Source organism: Momordica charantia (genome assembly GCF_013281855.1).
Source record: "Momordica charantia cultivar OHB3-1 chromosome 7 unlocalized genomic scaffold, Mcharantia_2.0 BLBB01000007.1, whole genome shotgun sequence".
Classification (NCBI taxonomy): Eukaryota; Viridiplantae; Streptophyta; class Magnoliopsida; order Cucurbitales; family Cucurbitaceae; genus Momordica; species Momordica charantia.
In genome coordinates, this window is record NW_028275165.1 from 5,966,339 (window position 1) to 5,983,006 (window position 16,668).

Here is a 16,668-nt window from a genome sequence, read left to right on the forward strand (position 1 = left end):
AGAAAGAAGGTGAAATCAGTCCTGAAAGTGAGGTAGAGAGTACGAGCACATCGATGGCAGATATTCCACCTCGTGATCCGGTTGATCCACCTGCTGTTAACGGTAATATGAGGGATCATGCAAGAAATGATGAATTCAACCATATCCAGATGGCGGACAACAGAGACGTGGCAATGCGAGAATATGCCGCCACGGCTTTTCAGAACTTTGATTCAGGGATAGTCAACCCTATTCCAGCCCACGCAAACTTTGAGCTTAAACCAATGATGTTCCAAATGTTGCAGACAATTGGACATTTTGGAGGGCAGGAACATGAGGATCCACATGATCATCTGAAATCATTCATTCAAATAGCAAATGCATTTCGATTACCTGGTATAACAGACGATGCTCTGAGGCTAACACTTTTTCCATTTTCTTTGAAGGACCAAGCTAGAGCATGGCTCAATGCATTTCCACCGGGATCCATCACCACATGGGGGTCGTTAGTGGAGAAGTTCTTAACAAAATTCTTCCCACCTACTCGCCACGCTGATATCAGAGAGGAGATCATCTCCTTTAGACAGTATGATCGTGAACCTGTTCACGAGGCGTGGGAGAGATTTAAAGAACTAATCAGGAAATGTCCGAACCATGGCTTGCCGGCATGCATCCAGATAGAACATTTCTTTAGAGGCTTAGATCATCCTACTAAGATGATGCTAAACAATACTGCCAACGGAGCCTCTACAAAGAAGACATTCAACGAGATAGTTGACATCCTAAATGACTTAGCTTCACATAACGAACTATGGTGTTCGCAAAGATCTAGGGCAGCACCAAAGAAGCAAGATCCAGCTGGAGTTTTGGCTCTGGACATTGCGACCTCGATGCAAAAAGAGATGGTTACAATGAACCAGAGGCTGAAAGAGATGGCATTGGGAATAAAAAATCCATTAGCCACGCCGATACAACCTGTGCAGTCGGATTATTGCACTCCTGCCCCTGTTTGCCAAGTCAATGATCTCATTTGTTCATTTTGCAGTGAAAACCATATTTATGATAATTGTCCACATAACCCTGCTTCTGTTTTTTATGTAGGACATGGGAACAATAGGAACTTTAACCCATATTCGAACACCTACAACCCAGGTTGGAGGCACCACCCTAATTTCTCATGGGGAGGATAAGGAGGTTCGAGCGGTTTTAATCAAGGGCAGAGCCAGCAGAACAAGCAGCCCTATGTTCCACCTACACAGCAATACATCCCACCACCGCAACAGCAGTACAATCAGAGAACACAGACTCCACCAGTTCAAAATAACAACTCAAATCTTGAGAATATGATGAAGGAGTACATGGCCCGAACCGACGCAGTGATACAATCCCAAGCGGCATCAATGAGGAATTTCGAGACCCAATTGGGACAGCTCGCCAATGAATTGAAGAATAGACCACAAGGTTCTTTTCCAGGCCATACTGAATTACCAAAACGAGAAGGGAAAGAACAGTGCAAAGCTGTCACCCTCAGGAGTGGACTGGCATATGATGGACCAACAATGCCAACAACAGATGTACAGATTCCGTCCACTGAACCAATTGTAAAGATACCAGAAAATCCAACAACACCAGAAAAAGAGAATATTAGAAAAGGTAATGAGGACACCCCGAGTGTTCCTCCACAGGTACAGCCTTCTTTTACCCCTACTCCCCCGTTTCCACAAAGATTAGTTAAGAAAAATAATGATTCCCAGTTTAGAAAATTTTTAGATATTTTAAAACAACTGCACATAAATATACCATTAGTAGATGCTCTAGAACAGATGCCAAATTATGCTAAGTTTTTGAAAGATATAGTTTCTAGGAAGAAAAAAATAGGAGAGCATGAACTGGTAGCCATGACAAAATGTAGTAGTGAGGCTGTAGGCAGCCCGCTGCCCATGAAATGTAATGATCCTGGCAGTTTTACCATTCCATGTTCCATAGGAGGAAAAAACTTAGGTAGGGCATTATGTGATCTAGGCGCTAGCATTAATCTTATGCCATTATCAGTTTTCAAATCTTTAGGCATAGGAGAAGCTAGACCTACTACGGTTACCCTCCAACTAGCAGATAGATCTATCATAAGACCTGAGGGAAAGATAGAAGATGTTTTAGTCCAGGTGGACAAATTCATTTTCCCTGCGGACTTTATCATTCTAGATTGCGAGGCAGACTTAGACGTTCCCATTATTTTGGGAAGACCATTTCTAGCCACTGGGGATACAGTTTTTAATGTAAGGAAGGGAGAAATTACAATGAGGGTAAATAATGAAGAAGTTAAATTTAACGTTCTAGATGCCATGAAATTACCAGGAGACTTTGAAGAGTGCTCTGCTATAAATAGCTTGAATCCTGTTATGTTTGATGAGTTTTATGACTCGTTAGTTACAGAGATTGAAGAAGAGCTTGATAAGATAGCAGAAGGACCAGAAGATGTGGCTAATCCTATTGAAAAATACAAAAAGAAGAATGCAAGTCGTTACTTCCGTCCATAGTGGAACCACCCACGTTGGAGCAGAAGCCATTGTCGTCGCATTTGAAATATGCGTATCTAGGGGATAACGACACTTTACCAGTTATTATAGCTTCCAATTTATCACCTACTAATGAATATTCTTTATTGCAGATTTTGGAGAAGCACAAAAAGGCCATTGGATGGACGATAGCAGATATCCGAGGGATAAGCCCGGCCTTTTGCATGCACAAAATTCTATTGGAAGAAGATGCTAAGAACTCTATTGAGAGTCAAAGGCGGTTGAACCCGAAGATGAAAGAGGTTGTAAGAAAAGAAATTCTTAAATGGCTTGACGCCGGTGTTATATACCCAATATCTGACAGCAGCTGGGTAAGCCCAGTACAGTGTGTACCAAAGAAAGGGGGTATAACCGTGGTGGCCAACGAGGAGAATGAGCTCATCTCAACCCGAACTGTGAGCGGGTGGAGAGTTTGCATTGACTATCGCAAACTCAACAAGGTAACAAAGAAAGACCATTTTCCTCTCCCGTTTATTGACCAGATGCTCGACCGTCTGGCAGGTAAGGATTTCTATTGTTTTTTAGATGGATATTCGGGTTATAATCAAATTACTATTGCTCCAGAAGACCAAGAGAAGACAACATTTACGTGTCCGTATGGTACGTTCGCTTTTAGGCGAATGCCCTTTGGACTATGCAATGCACCCGCGACTTTTCAGAGGTGTATGATGGCCATCTTCTCTGACATGGTAGAAAATATTCTAGAAGTTTTTATGGATGACTTTTCTGTTTTTGGAAATTCTTTCGATGCTTGTTTAGTTAATTTGGAGAGAGTATTGGAGAGATGTGAACAAACAAACCTAGTCCTAAATTGGGAGAAGTGTCATTTCATGGTACAAGAGGGTATTGTTTTGGGTCACAAAATTTCCAAGCAAGGAATAGAGGTAGACCACGCTAAGATAGACATCATTTCAAAGCTACCTCCTCCTACAAATGTCAAAGGGATTAGAAGTTTTTTAGGGCATGGGGGATTTTACCGCCGCTTTATAAAAGACTTTGCTAAAATTTCTAAACCCTTGTGTCAATTGTTAGAACATGATAGACCATTTGTTTTGGATGATGACTGTTTAAAATCATTTGAAATGTTGAAAGTTGCTCTAAGTTCAGCCCCTATAATTATCGAACCTAATTGGGATTTACCTTTTGAGCTCATGTGTGATGCTAGTGATTATGCAATAGGAGCTATGTTAGGACAACGTAAAAACAAGATCTTGCATCCTGTGTATTATGCTAGTAAGACTCTGACCGGTGCACAACTCAATTACACTACTACTGAAAAGGAACTGTTAGCAGTTGTGTTCGCCTTTGATAAGTTTAGGTCTTACTTGATAGGCACAAAAGTCATTGTTTTTACTGACCATTCTGCTTTAAAATATTTATTTGCTAAAAAAGATGCTAAACCACGTTTGATACGATGGATTTTGTTACTTCAAGAGTTTGATATTGAAGTTAGGGACAGGAAGGGTACTGAAAACCAAGTTGCTGATCACCTGTCTAGATTGGAATCCCCGCTCTGTGATGATGGAACTGTTATACGTGAACAGTTTATTGACGAGCAACTCTTGCGAGTTGATTCAGTTCCGTGGTATGCCGATATAGCAAATTATTTGGTAAGTCGAATAGTTCCTTATGAGTTCAACAAGCAACAGGTAAAGAAATTTCTAAATGAAGTTCGATGTTATCGTTGGGATGAGCCTTTTTTATATAAGCTAGGACCTGACAATATCTTACGCAGGTGTGTCGCAGAAGAAGAGCACGAGGCGATATTAGACGCTTGTCATATGTCTCCATATGGAGGACATTTTGCAGGACACAAAACCGCAGCCAAAGTTTTGCAAAGTGGGTTCTTTTGGCCCACTCTGTTCAAAGATGCACATAAGTTTGCCCAGGTTTGTGACAAATGCCAACGGACAGGTAATATATCTAAACGCCACGAAATGCCTCAAACCCCGATCCTGGAGATTGAAATATTTGATGTGTGGGGTATAGATTTTATGGGTCCATTTCCATCTTCTAATGGTAAGCTTTATATATTGTTAGCAGTAGATTATGTTTCGAAATGGATAGAAGCCATTGCAACTGCTACCAATGATTCCAAAGTTGTCATTCGTTTTCTGCAAAAGCACATTTTTACGCGTTATGGAACCCCGCGTTGTCTGATAAGCGATGGGGGGGCTCATTTTGTGAATAGGTCTATGCAAAAGTTGCTGACTAAATACAATGTGCGTCATAGGGTTGCAACAGCATATCATCCTCAGTCGAATGGGTTAGCCGAAATATCTAATAGGGAGATAAAAAACATTTTAGAAAAAACTGTAAATCTTAACCGTAGGGATTGGTCTTTTAAGCTTGATGATTCACTTTGGGCATATAGGACAGCATTTAAGACTCCCCTCGGCATGTCCCCCTATAGGCTAGTTTTTGGAAAAGCATGTCATTTGCCTCTTGAGCTAGAATATAAAGCATTTTGGGCTTCTAAGAAATTAAATTTTGATTTGTTGGCTGCAGGTGAAGCGAGGAAGTTACAATTGTTGGAATTAGAAGAACACAGGCACTTTTCTTATGAGAATGCTAAGTTGTTTAAGGAAAAAACTAAACAGTGGCATGATAGGCGTCTTCGGCCGAACAATCTTCAAGAAGGTGATCTGGTTCTGTTATTCAACTCTAGGTTGAAACTTTTCCCTGGAAAACTTAAGTCTAGATGGTCTGGTCCCTTTCAAATTTTTAAAGTCTACCCATATGGGGCAGTGGATCTAGTTGACTCTAAGGGAAATGTTTTTAAAGTAAATGGGCAGAGACTTAAGCCGTATTTTGGAGAACCAGTGGATAGAGGAAAAACCTCTATTCAACTTTCAGGTCAATAAATTTTTGCGAAAAATGATTTTTCCTTCTTATCCGTTTTTGAAAGAACAAAAGTAAAGGAAGGAAGTCTTTGTATCTTGTATTTTCTCTTTGTTTCATTATAAAGTTTTTCTTATTAAGAGAATGTTTTTGAGAACGTTGAAAAAAGAAAAAAAATGAAAAAAAAAAAAAAAACATTGAAAAAATTTTACGCAGGCGCCTGGCGCCTGCCCTTTGCGAAAATAAATCACGCAGGCGCCTGGCGCCTGCCCTGTTTCCAAGCAGTTCGAGTTTCGTTTTCCTTCACGGTTTGGGTTTTAATTTTCGATAGCATGGGCTTTATTTTGGGTCAAACATTAATCCTCTATGATTTAGCTTTAAGAACTTCTCTTCAAACTCAAATTTTGTTTCCCTAATCCTATTTTGTATTCAAATTTGTTTTCTTTTCCTTTTAGGTTTAGGAAAACTTGGTTGAACTTAAATGTCAATCCCTCTCCATTTAGGATTTAGTTTTGGGAAGGCTTTAAATAGACCCATTGCCTAAGCTTTACAACTCCACCAAAACCCACACAACTCTCTTCTTCCCCTTGTTTTTTCGAAAAAAAAACCCACTCCCTTCATCACCCTTGTTTTCGATTTTCAGCCACCAAAGAGAAGAAGAAATTTCCAGCATTTGCTTACATCTATGGCTTCCTCTTCTCAACATACTTCACTTCCTACCTCTTCCACTCAAGCTCCAAATGCCACAAGCATTCCTTTTCCACCATTGGAGAACTTCCAACACCACATGGGTTCAGATTCTAGGCTAGCTGCTGTTAGGGGAGGAAACCCGCTTCAAACATTTGAATGTCCTCCATCCCAAGCTCCTACACAACATCCTATAATGAGCCCACATGGTTATGTTAATTTTCAGCAACTACCCACCTTTAATATACCTCAAAACAGTGAGTTTAGGGCTGAAAATCCTCAACAACTTCCTCCAATGATCAATCCGGGTATGTACCAACCGTTTATGTTTAACCTGGTTCCTTCATATCATTTTCCCTTGTCCCAAATGCAAATTCCAGCTAGTGTTCATCCTTATGGAATGCCAAACCCATCTACTCTATTTCCTAGCCTTCCACCTTATTATGGAATGGGTCATTGGGTACCTCCAACCAATTATGGGATGCTTTCACCTAGGGTTCCCCACCAGCTCAACTTCCATTCCTAGAAAGAGGACCTCAAGCACCCCAATTGCACCCTAACATATCGAGTACCTTCAACATGGGACAACTAAAACCCTTAGAGCCTCCTAGGATGCCAACCCCAATCAATATGCCAATGGATGCAGGAGATGAGCATGGAGGAGAGCAAGAGAAGAGCCACAGCCATAGGCTAGAGCCCGGGGTTTCGGTAGGACAAAAGAGGAAGGGCAAGGAGGTTATGATAGACCCAGAAATTGAGGAAGATGGGAGTAGTAGGCGTCTGACGCCTAAGGATTCATCTATGGAGAACAGGGACGAGGAGCAGTTTTATTCATCTCCATTGATTATTACACCGGAAGATGGTAATGATGATTTTCTACTGGTTTCACGAGGACATTGTTCAAATATGCCAGAAACAGAGGATACCGAGAATGAAGTGGTGAGAACAGATACTCAGGAACCTTCCCCATTGGATACACCTACAGAAGGAGCGTTTTGTAGTCACCAAGAGTTGCCTACTGGGGCAACTGGATCTACTCCGTTGGCAACGGATGAGTATGTCACACCGATGGCCACTCTACCAGGGGTAAGGGATGCTCACACTATTCCTTCTAATACAGTTAACCCGCTTGGGTGTGATACAGGTAGATCCAAGGTTGGGGAGAATAGTACTCAAGAACCCACCAGCGAAGAAGATCCTGAGGACACGCAGACGATAAGGGAAATGTTTCAATACAAGAGACGGGAGAAAAAGAGTTCAAAACGACGTGCAGTTCAGGCTAAGAAGCCAACAGTGCCCGTGAATGAACCTAAAACGAGAGCTGCGAAAGCTAAAGCAGCTGAAGCTAAGAAGAAGGTAGTGGCACCTGGGCCAGTTGATACAATTGAACTCGACTTGTCTGAGGGAGAGGAGGTCGAGACGAAATGGAACGCGGAAAATTTAGCCACTCGAACTTCATTAATGAAATCCCGTAAGATTATGACAGAATTGGGATTCGATCTCACTCTAGGAGATGTGCCTGATGATTGGAGGGAGACCGCCAGAGACAAAGAATGGAGACCACTCATTCAGCCCATACAATGTGAGGCTTTGGAGTTAGTCAGAGAGTTCTATGCTGCTGTCCATCCCCAGTCACATATAGCCATAGTGCGCGGGAAGGAAATACGGTTTGATGCCACTCAGATCAACTACACCTTCAACATTGAGAATATCAGAGACGCTGTGGGCAATAAGATGTTAGTGACTCCGACTCTGGAACAGCTTGATGAGGCTCTAGAATGTGTTGGGAAGCCCTCTGCCACTTGGGATTTGACTACTCATGGCAAGGTACGACTAAAACCCGAGGATGTTTCCCTAGCTGCTGCAGGATGGTTATACATAGTCAAAAACAGAATTCTGCCAACGGAGCATGATGAGCATGTCACTCAGGATAGGGCATTGCTGGTTTATGCCATGCTAAAGGGCATAGATGTGAATTATGGAGAATTGATCAATACCAGTATCCATGAGTGTGCCCACCGGACACGTGGTAAGCTTTATCACCCACGTTTGGTCACTTCTTTATGCTTGCGACAAGGTGTACAGCTCCCTGAGGATCAAATTAAGAGAGATGCCCCAATTGTGGAAGAGAAGAATATTCGGCGTATTATCGCCCATGCGTTACAAAGAAGGGAAGGTACTGGGATGTCTCCTACATCGGAGATTCGTCGTCTTCGAGAGGAGAACCAACAGCTGCGAGATCAGGTTCGAGAAGTCCTGCAACATATCTACAACTTAAGGGCTTCATTGGATTTTGCGGTTTTACCTTCATGGCCTCCAGCGCTAGCTGCTATCCTTGGTCATCCATCTCTCAGTACTGACACAGATCCTAGTCCACAACCTCCGACTTCATAAAGGGGAGGTTTCTTCTTTGCTATTTTTTTTGTGTTTTCTTCTTTTTGTTAATGACGTAGTTTGCATATTCTAGCATTACTACGCATGTTTTTTTTTTGTATTGATTATGTTTCGAGCTCAGTTGAAGCATGAATAAATTAGTATCGTTTATCTTCTGATCACTTAAAGTATGCTTTCACTTAACCTTAGTTTAGCTTTTCACATGCCTATTTTGAAGCATCTGTGCTGTGCATGTGATTTCATGTCGATGATGATTATAAGAGATTGTTGAGTTTTCTGTTCTATGCCTGACTAAGCTTTGAGCTATTTCCTTTGTTTATGTGATAAACTCATTTTCTTTTATGTCTTTTTGATCTTTACAGACTTTAAGCTTTTTCTTTGCCCCTATATAGGAAGTCCTTGTCCTTTTTACTGTTAAGCCTTTTTCATCCGATGCAAAAGTCTTTTCCCAGTGAGGACACTGTCTCTCTTAAGTTTGGGGGGGACAGTCGTTGTATCAGTCGTTGTTTCAGAAAGATAAAGTGTTATTTATATTTGAAAAATCATGCTATTTTCTTTTGAAAAAGAGTCAGTTGGAAAGAAAGAAAGTGTTGAAAAGCACTTAGCTTAAAAACCGAGAAAGAAAAAGAAAAAAAAAAAGAAAAAATAAGAGAAGACAAAAGTTGCAAAAGAGTAAAAAAGAGTCTTTGTCAAAGAAAATAAGAGTGGGGAAAAGACTTGTGTTAGAAAGAAAAGAGTGGTAAAAACAATGAGAGTTAAAGAAAATGTATTTATGATTCCCGAGTCCTACTGTAGACACCCATTTAGTTTTAGGTTGGGTGTTGACTTTGAAAATAGCAGTAAAGATGGTGATAAGTGACTTCGTGTTTCTCATTGTCGTCGTCTTATGACCTAGCTGTTAGTTCAGAGTCTTTCTACGAGTAGCTGTGGTTGAAACCGATGTTAGTGTGTGGAAACCTCAGGGGCTAGTAGCCGGTCTTTCAGATGTAAAAGTCTTATGTGTAAGGAGGGAGTGTGCAGATTCCTTAGGGGTATTTGAAAACGTTTTCTGTTTGTGAAAGAAAAAAAAAGATTTTGAAAGAAAAAGTTTTTATCATTTCAAACTTGGTTTATAGTGACTAAGTTTACAAAGGCAATAGAATGGTAGGCTTTGACATCTTTTCCCTGAGACAATTTATGATTGAACATCTCGGTTGCTTTTGCTTTTCCTTGTCCATGTGTTAGAAAGCTGATTAAAGTTGCTAAGTTTTGCTTGAGGACAAGCAAAAAGTTAAGTTTGGGGGTGTGATTACGCTTGTTTACATGCGTAAAAAGAAGGTTTTAGATGCTGTTTTTACTATGTTTCAGCTTTGTTTCGGATTTTTCTCGATCGTTTGAGTTCCAATTCATGCAAAATTCATATACTATGGTTTGTCGATGGCTTATATTGTATTTATGACATTTTAGGACCATTTGAGAGTGCAAATTAATCAAAAGAAGCAAAAAGACGAAAAAGTTACATGGGAGGCGCCAGGCGCCTGGGATGCCTGCAGAAAAACAGGTTTTCTTCCAACTTTGCCCTTAATGAAACGCGTCTTCCAATGCGTTTTGGTGGTTCCAACCGATGCATACGTGTAGAAGAAGTGTTCCACTATCAGTTTGAGCACGATTTGGTCAGTCAAAAGAGTTGGAAATGGGTGATTCACCATCGTTTTAGGACCTACCTAACCAATTCTGCACAGCTATAAATTCCAGCAACTTCTCCACCAAATTCATCAAGCCTTGCTTCCTTCTCTTGATCATTTTTAGTGTTTCTTTGTTGCTTTCTAAGTACTTTTGAGTTGCTTTCATTAGTTGCTTTTGGTTTTTAAATCCCGAGTACTTTACATTCTTCTATTGAGCTTTGTTTTGTTTCCATTTGTACTTAGTTATTTTCTACTTATTCAAATATATAAAAATCTAGCACTTTGCTTATCTTCTCTTTGCCTTTACTTTATTTTTAGTTAAGAGAGTTGTGTTTTTGGAGGAAAGAGCACGTGACACTCTCCCTTGCTTGAAAGAGAAGGGCGAAGCTCTCAATCCCGATAAAAACTCTCAGTTAGTTAACTTTCGTTTTTCACACATGCATTCCACATTCAACCATTTTACTTGCTGTATTTTCTTCAATATGTCTTTCTAAATTCCCGTCTCTAGCCCGGTTATGGATAGTTAGCCTTTTATGTCTAAAAAGGGTTGCTAAGAAGTAGTGTTTTTGCTTTCCATTCATTGCTCAACATGTTTTCCCAAAAAGTTAGGATTTAGAGAAGGCCACTGTAAGTCTTAACAAGTCAATACTGAAAAGGTTGCTTATTTGCATTGTTGAGTGGTTAAACCGAGGAGAGGAGCGCCTTAGACATAAGGGTTCCGCTTAAGTAGCCTAGACATAGGACCTTAACCCGAGGTTGCGACTATTTCCATCCTAAAACTAAGATATCTCTCGTAATAGACATATTAGGGAATGTCTTAGGACTTTGAACTTGCTTAGACATAAGTCAAGTGAAAAGCGTAGTCGTTGGTTCCTAAAGTGAAATGCATATTATCCTTAGCATGTCCTTGATTCTTTGTTGGCTAACTTGAAGTAATTCGGGCTAGGTTTTATTATTATAAGTCCAAATCCCAAATCCAAAACCATTATTTGTGACCACTTCCCATTTTACAAGAATCACTCATTTCAACATTCACTATTCTTTAAAACTTCAGAGTTTGGAAATTATTTAGAAGTCCTTGAGGATCGATACTTGGATACTCCATCCATTTTATATTACTCTGACAGGTGTGCGCTTGAATCTCTTCCGAAGAGTTTTCTACCATTCCGCAGCAATGCGGTTATGAATAAGCTGGAGTACACTCTTACCACGCTCCTAAACGAGCTGCAGACCTACCAGTCTCTTATGAAATGTAAGGGACAAGAAGGGGAGGCAAATGTTGCCACCTCAAAGAGGTTCAATTGATCAAGGTCTAACCTGTTTGAGGTCGGCCACGTGGGAGAGCTGATTCGCCTCGACGGGGGGTAACCTGCACAAGAGGGCAAACTCTCTGACGCTCAAGTCAGTAAGTAGCTCAGACTTTATATGAAGTTTGAGATTGTTGGGTTTTACGTCCTAAAACTCATAGTTTGAAAATGCCAGATATACTTTTATCATTCAATAAAGTTGTTATTGAAGGTTTTAATCAATAAGTAGTTATTGATCCAATAAAATGTTCTTACTAGATCTAAATCCAATAAACTAAGGATCTTAAACTGTTACATGAGACTCAAACTTCATGTAGAGACATAAATATGGATCAAGTTTGAGTTAACAGTCTAAATGGTCTATAGTATAGGAATAAGGTTGGGCCCCTTATTCTGGGAACACTATGGATGCGGCCCACTTTGTAGCTAGTACAAACGATGTGATCCTAATTCGTTCATGTGAAGATATGCGAGTGGGGGCGTCCCGTGCAAAGAGTTTGCATAAGATCGGACCATGAGATAGTCACTTTTACTTTATAACATCGTTTACTGTCTGAAACTAACTATCTCGACTTTGATGGTCTAGGTAACTTGATCTTAATCCTGAGCTAACTATGAACTTCTGTTTACTCGGGATTATCCTTAGATGTGCATGGGTGAGAGCAGCTCAACAGCACTGGCTCAATAAGCCTCCCATTTCAGGGATAAGACCAGGTACATAGCTAGGGACATAGGGTGCAAGAAGGAATTCACTTCTACCCAATTTTAGGATAGTAGAAAGGTTGTTCTCTTAAGGGCTGAATCCAGGTCTTGAACAATTGGTGCCACCCTCGTCAAAAGGTTTGAGATGATTTTTTGATTTGATAGTTGGACTACAAATCGTTGTTCATTAGAGGATTAGTGGGACTTAAGGAACAAGAGGTAATTACAGGGGTAAAGCGGTATTTTGACCCAGCTATAATTATGAACAACCTGTGAAGGGTCGACTTACCAATCATGGTTATATCAAATGGACATAATATATCTACAGTGAGGAGAGTGTAGCTACGAGCTTTAGTGACCTAGTAGTTAACGAATGTTGGTTAACTAGGTTAAAGAGTTTAATCGGTTAATCTTGGATCATTGGAGCTCATGATCTATAGGTCCATAAGGTCCCCTGACTAGCTCATATAGGAATAAACTTGGAATAATTTAAAGGAATAATTCGAATTATACGAATTAGGTTAATCATATGAGATATGATAAGTAATTGATATATGATATCAATTGAGAAATTTGGTCAAAATATTTAAATATGATTTAAATATTAAAATTATGAATGCGGATTCATAATCGGAAGCATTGATTTTGTCAAACAGTCGGATTTCGGAAAAAGTCAAATAGTTGACTTTGACTAGAGAAAGTCAAAGGTTGACTAAGAAGATTAAAATAATATTTTTAACCAAGTTGGTGGAAAATTCCACTAACTTGTTGAGTGGAACATTTAAATAATCTCAAAAAATTCACTTTTTGACACTTAACCATGGCATGCATGAGTGAAATGTGTGTTGTAAGTTTTTGGTGAACTTAGACATGCATTTTGACACTTATTCATGTCATGCATGAGTGGAATATGTGTTGTAAGCTTTTGGTGAACTTTGACATGCAAGAGTTGCATGTAATTTGCCTATTTAAGAAGGCCTTTGTTCAAACATTGAAAAATCTTTGGAACCTTTGGTCATTTGATGTTTTTCAAAAAGCTTACATAATTCCCTTTAGCTCCATATTTCTCTCAATTTTTCCTTCTCTAAAAAGAGTCCCACCACTCTATTCCAAGCCTTGAGAATAGCTAGGAAGATCTCTTGGTGGTCCTCATTGGAGCTATTTAATGAAATTTGAAAAGCTACAAACGTATGTATTTTTCTCTACCTTTCTCTACAAAGGTATGTATGATCATGCATGTTTAATCCTAAGTTGTATTATGCATCTAGATTGTTATTTCGATCCTTGCTCACTTCCGCTGCGCATGTATGTATATTTTCCATCAGAGATAGAATTCGATACTTATCAATAGAAATGGTGTCATCTATTTATAGGTTGGGGATTCGACAGGCCTTCCGACAGGTGGTTATTGATGTCGAAGGTCAGGTCGGACATGTCCTAGATATATACTTGGTCGGACCTTGTGGTAGGTCGGACACTGAGATGGTAGACGTGATCAATATTTTGTTAATTACTTGACCTTGGACAGGTTCGAGGTGGACCTGAAACCCAGATGTGTCCAGGTCTACACATTTATGTCCTCCACGTGGCGTGATGATTTCACCCTGAACAGAATCGATGGATCCCACTAATGCAATCGATCCTGCGTGGAAAGACGATCTTGCACAGCCAACCAAGCGATGAAAGAATGCTTAGGGATGTTGCCCCTAAACCACAGCAATGAAGCCGCAAGGAATAGGGTGCTGAGATAGTTGTAAAACACCCAACGCGCCGAGAAGGTGCCCGAAGCTACAGCAACCCAGACTGGCACATAATTTCTGTCGACCAAGGCCTGCACAGTAGCCACCTCAAGTAAAAGCTCAAGAAGATCCACATAAACCCAAGAAGAGCCATTAATAAAGAGGAAATCAGATATCGTAGCCTTTGAAGAACTTGCAGCATCATAAATAAGCCGATTCCCAAATCTCGGGAAAATAGGCCCCCTAGGAGCAAGACATCATGCCACACAAAACAACGCTGATCATCCCCAACAGAGACTCTAACCAGGGGTCAAAAAGCATCTCGAACTCCTAGAATTTCCCTCCAGTACCAGGACGAGGCAAGGACCGAACTATCCAAAAACACGACCCCCGCTTTGAAAGTACATGGATTAAATTGTAACAAACTAAGTCCGGAGACTAACTCGTTAATATAGCAAAATAACAAGAACAAAATGTATTTTTTGACCTTCTTTTTTATCTTTTGGAGTTATAAAACTTATTTGTTTCCTATTGAAATTATACGCTTCTTTCTTAATAACTTTTTTACAGGTTCTCGAGTAGTGCTTCGCATGGTGTTGTGTCAGCCATAATTTAAACAATATCAATTTTTGCTTAAAGCGTTCGTTTGGATATGTTACAATTGTATAGTGGGCATATATTTGAGTCATTCATCTTGGGACAAATATTTGAAGTATTGTACAATCGTTAAATGCTAGATTTCAAATGTTATTAGGTTTCTGTTTAAATTATTAATGAAAAACTTAACAATAAGGGTTAAAATAGTATGTTATGTAAACTTTAAGAATAGACTGCTATATGATCTAAAAATTAATTAGTATTATTATTATTATTTTTTTATATCCATGAGTCTCCAGATTAGCTTACGCGCAATTCAACTAATCTCACGGGACAACCGTCTGACCCTACAATATTTAGTGCCAACAAACACATAGGAATTAATTCCTAAGGTATATGGTCATTATGGGGTTCTAAAAAATTAAAATATAACATTTAATTATCCTAAAGAAATATTTGAATTGTTTCGGGACCAAGACTTCGAAAAAAATTAGACGTAAACCATTCAAATTTAAACAAAATTTAAAAACAAAAAAATATATATATATATATTGAAAAAATATTAAAAAAAAAAAACTTTTCTCAGCTATCATATTAGTTTTTTTTTTTTAATCCCGCGGTATGTTTATTTTGTAAGAGTAGCCAAGTAGGTGCCAAAATGTTTACAGATATATTATTTTATTAATGTGATTGAGTCAAAGGACCTCAATTGGCAATATTATTGGAAGTTTTACAACAATAACAACAAAATCAAAAATTTAAAATTAAAAAAAATCAATTACAAATATAAATTTAACTTTTTGGTTACAACAGTGAGGTCAAACGATAAATTTAATCAAATTCTTGTAACAATAGGCAAAAAAAACAAATTTAAGAGGGGCCAAAACGAGTATAACTGACCGATAATTGACACATACCTCAAATCAAGAGATTGAGACTTCGAATCCCCACACATGTTATACTCAAATAAAAAAAAATTAAGAGGGAGACAAAAACCCAGAGATTAATAACCAGTGGTGGATCCATAAACTTACATCAGGAGCACATATAAATATAATGGGAATGGATCAAATTCAACCCTTAACTTGTTCAGGCATATTAATTTTTACATAAAAGTTTTAATTTCATTAGATTACAGTAGAGCTGGGTTATTTTTTAAATTTATAAATTTTGGTAAATTTATTTTATTGTTTATTTTGAGCATTATTAAATTCGTGCAAAACTTGATCTTCATTAACTTTGTGAGTTTTTTTTTTTTAGTTTTTTAACATTATTTTCGTTTTACATTAATGGGTTGAAAATTAAATAAATAATAACAAGTTATAACACTGATCTAACATTAGTTTCAATTTGGTTGGAGGTAAGATTTGATAAAACTTACCACCTATTTTAATACAATATATTATATTTATCCAAATTCTAGGGTAAGTGCCCTTGGTCCCTTCATACATCCGCCCCATAATAGCAACGCACAATCCACGATTTATGCTAAGAAATAAAAAGAACTCACATTCTTTTTCTTAGCTAAAATCTTTAGATGATGGATTCTTCACACATACTCCTCTTTTTAAGAGACTATATTCAGGAAAATTTTAATATAGCTTTTGAAGGGTAAAATGTGTTTTAATTTAAAGAAAAGCACTTTTTAAAATATGATTTGAATTACATAATGAAAAGTAATTTTAAAAATTATAAAACTACTTAGAAATACAAAGTGATTCCAAAAAGAGTTCTTAGGGTGTGTTTGGAAGTAGTGATGGTAGAATTAGTGATTTTGAAAAAAAAGATCTAAATATAATTGATTTTCTAAAATTACCATTCAAGTGATACCTTAAAAATCAATTTAAAGTAATTTTAAGTTTTCCTAAAATGAATTTTCTATTTTGTGAAACATGATCAATGGGGAGGGAAGTGAGTTTGACAATGGCAAAAGTGATTTTAGTCGTGCCAAAATCACTCTCAAATGCACCCTTATTTACTACACCCTGTTCTCAGAGGTGCTTCACAAAAAAGTCAACCCAAATTTATTAAATTAAAACATAAATCAAAAGAACTTTCTATCTAAGCTCGAAAAAATCTCTCTTTACATTAATTTCCCAATAGTACAATTATAGAGAAAGGTAAGTGAGAATTTGTAAGCCTTGCCCATCATATTCTAGATGTACTCTTAGCTGGTTATTGG

The 16,668-nt window shown here is 38.5% G+C and overlaps 1 long non-coding RNA gene and 1 other non-coding gene across 3 annotated transcripts; one reads left to right on the plus strand and one right to left on the minus strand.

Moving 5' to 3' along the window:
* Positions 1-533: 533 nt before the first annotated feature.
* Positions 534-640, minus strand: LOC148210202 (small nucleolar RNA R71). The gene has a single exon (XR_015792483.1). It is a non-coding gene; the product is annotated as a small nucleolar RNA R71 (small nucleolar RNA).
* A 12,525-nt stretch (positions 641-13,165) lies between these two features.
* Positions 13,166-14,426, plus strand: LOC111025683 (uncharacterized). 2 transcript variants are annotated; one of them, XR_002603589.2, is made up of 2 exons: positions 13,166-13,370; positions 13,524-14,426. It is a non-coding gene; the product is annotated as an uncharacterized LOC111025683 (long non-coding RNA). The 2 variants fall into 2 exon arrangements; XR_002603590.2 differs by having other exon boundaries at positions 13,166-13,338.
* Positions 14,427-16,668: the final 2,242 nt, after the last annotated feature.